Consider the following 3,379-nt stretch of genomic DNA (forward strand, 5'->3'; position numbering starts at 1 on the left):
TTAGAATTCTGAGATGCACTTACCATCTTGCAAAGTAGTGAGTTTCTGGTCCCTGGAGATATCCAAGTTTAAATGGGTGTATAGGAGGTATCTAGAGGGAATTCGGGCATGGGCTAATAGAGGTTGTTGGGGTAGATCACTCCCTCTGATAGAGTTTTCTGAGTGGAATTTATATGGTGGTGCAAAAAGTACTGTCAGTGTGAAGGAAGCACTGAAAAAGATTATTTGGTAATGACAGCTCTTTTTTAATTAAGTGCTTACAGTTTGTCATGTATCTAATCTAGTTGTCTGTCCATCCATCCATCCATCCATCTATTGATATATATGTTTTAATGCTGCTATTGACTGGGGACTCAGCAACTGATGAAGTAGATTAGTATCCCCTTTTTAACAGATGAAGCAACCGAGGCTTAGAGATACTAGCTGAGGCCACGTGGCTGGAGAGTGCTGGAGACAGACACCAGGCTCAAGTCTGTGGGTCTCATGGCCCATGGCCCTCCCGCTGTGCCATCTCACATCTCAAAGGGAAGGCGCTGCATGTGGCTTCTCATTATCCTCTCCCAGAAAAAGGGGAGCCTGCTGGGATGGCACCTCCAAACTCAGTGTGGATGCTGGAGCACTATTTATACATATTGCTTCACCAGACCAGACGCTGCTCAAAATAAATTAAACAGAAATATCTTTCTGTGTCCTCAAGACTCTGTAATCTGAGACAATCTCTTGTGAAATGAATGGAGACAGTGTACTCAGTGGGGGGCTGACGGGGGGAGAGAAAAAAATTGGGAATAATTCAATACTGAAAACGTGAAAGAAATAAAAATGGGGTTATTACAGCTCTACCACGTTTGAAGAAATGAATCAAACAATAGAGAGTGGTTAAGATTTGCTTGTACTGATGGGCAGGGCAGGCTGAGGGGAGGCTGAGAAGGGCTGTCCTATCCTCCCGTATGGGTCCTGGTCCTGCCGTCTGTGCCGCCTCTTCAACCCCATAGACCCAGGGAGGTTGCAGGGGTTGGGTGGGGGAGGTGGTAAGGGTGTGTGTGTGGGGTCTCTGGATTGCTTTTGGAAGTTGGCCCTTGGAAAGGGAAGTTGAATGGGGTAATTCTGGAAAAGCATATCTAAACTGAGTTGTCAATCAAAGATGAAAGGAGAGGAAGAGAAAACAAGATATAGAGCCCAGAAAGCAGTTTAAGAAGCAGGGACTCCCCATGTGAGCTCCGCGATGAGGTGGCAGTGTCTGCTGGGTCCTGCTAAGAGCAACAAGTGCCTGTCTGTGGTTTTGAAGTGGAAGAACTCCAGCTCAAATTCGCTTAAACTTAAAAAGCGGGAGTAGGGAAATATTTGTCTCATGCAATACAGTAGCTCTGGGCACCTCTGGACTTTGGACAAAGCTGGGTGCAGGGGCTCTAGGGATGCATCTTGCCTTGTTCTCAGCATCCAGTCTGCATCAGGATCCCCCACACGCTGACACGTGGCCGTCGGCCCCCCAAACTCAGCAGCTCCAGCAGACGTATGCCTCTTTACCCAGGAACTCTAGCAGAGGGCCTGGGGATGCTTGGCTATTGTCAAATTCCAGCGTCCAGGGGGATGTGGGGCCCAAGCCAGCTCATTCTGGTCCCCTGCTACCTCCTAGCTCAAAAAGCAGGGTGCACTTCCATGAACCCCATCAGCTGATAGGAGGAGAGAGGTTTTTACTGAAAGCGAAAGACTGGCTCTGCTCTCTGAAGGAGGGAGGCTGGGAAGACAAAAGCAATTGTGGGCCCAGGTAGAAAACAGTGACTGATGTCAGGAGCCAAGCAGGGCGCCGGGTGAAAATGGCCTCCAGATGCTCTTTCTGTTCTGCACAACAGGTTGAGGTGCCGGCTCTTCTCTCCAACTCCACTTAAAGCCCATTAGACCTTCATGGGATGCAACATATGATTTAAAATATATGAGCATGTTTGCTACATGTTACCCCAAGCATAAAACTCAAACCACAACATTGAAGGCCCCCCAGTCTGCCCTGAACTGTCCCTTTCCATGGTTATCTCTGTTTCCTTCAGGAAGTCGCTGGTAATCCTGGAGTTGAGTGGTCCAGAACGTGAATCCAGCCTCTTTCATTTAATAGCCACGTGACCTGGAACAATGTCCTGGCCTCAGGGTTTCAGTCTGTGAAAGGGACAGTAACTTGCACATCAGGCTATGGTGGGGATCCCATGTGACTGAGTAGACACATGTCCCTGCTCCACATTTGCTGTGGAGTTGATGCTCAATAATTCATAAGTTAATTCCTGGATAAATCCGTTCATATGAGGATGGCTACAGACCTTGAGACAATTCGCAATAGGGAGGGAGCATTTTTCTTACTCACGTGTTAGGCCTGCCAGTCTGATCCATGGGTGATTAGTGGTATTAGGACTAAAGTAACCACCCTTGAACAACCAGGGGTGGATGACTATAGAAACATTTCGTGTTTCCATGATCCCTGAGACCAACCATGTTTGGTCAAAGCCTGCTGTCCTGTGCCTTCACAAGCCTTGACCCCATCCCACAACTTCCTGTCCACTTTCAGGCATAACAGAGACCAGCCCAGTCAGTTCTAGTATAAAAGTGCAGGCCTACATCACAGTGAAGTTCTCTGCCCTCCCATCATAGCCGATGCTAATGCTAAGCCATTGTCCTGAAGGACCTGGCTGGGGCTTTTTCTCTCTTCCTCTCTCTTTCTCTGGAGGGTTGGGGTAAGGATAAAGGGAAAGGAGAGGGGCAGTGGCCTCTGCTTTGATGGTCACGGTAGTAGCTCCTCTGGCCACGTTTGCCACGAAAGCTTCATTGTGTTTCGGGCATCCACGTGGTGGCTCTCTCATGGAGCGCCTCACCGCTCCCAACTTGGGAGGTCTCATCCAGTGGGAACTCCCCCATGCCCCTTCCTCCCCTGCACCTGCAGCGACCTTCACAGTGTCTTACAGCTGGAGTCTCCTATTTGTGCAGTTATCTGCTGGGCACCAACCCGGTAACTCAAGCCTCACCTCCTCCTGTGGTGTCCATTTGACTCACGGGGAGCCCGCTCACCATGTCTCAGGAGAGCAGGGGAGTGCGGATAGCCCTCCATTCCCCAGCACAGCCCCTATCCCTATTGTCTTCTCCTTCATTCACATAGGTCCAAGCAGACATGTAGTCAGGCGACACTGGAGAGGTAGGTGCAAGCCAGCCCGTGAAGGTCTGCAATGAGCACTTGGACTTTATCCAAAGGTGACGAGGGATGCAGCAGGGTTTGTCCATGAGTCTAACGATCATATTTTTGTGTTGGGCACCTCATTTGGGTCTTGTGAGGATGTGTAGGAAGTCCCAGTAAAGGCCAGGCACGGTGGCTCATGCCTGCAATCCCAGCACTTTGGGAGGC

The sequence above is a fragment of the Colobus angolensis genome, unplaced genomic scaffold, assembly GCF_000951035.1.
Source record: "Colobus angolensis palliatus isolate OR3802 unplaced genomic scaffold, Cang.pa_1.0 Scaffold17, whole genome shotgun sequence".
NCBI lineage: Eukaryota > Metazoa > Chordata > Mammalia > Primates > Cercopithecidae > Colobus > Colobus angolensis.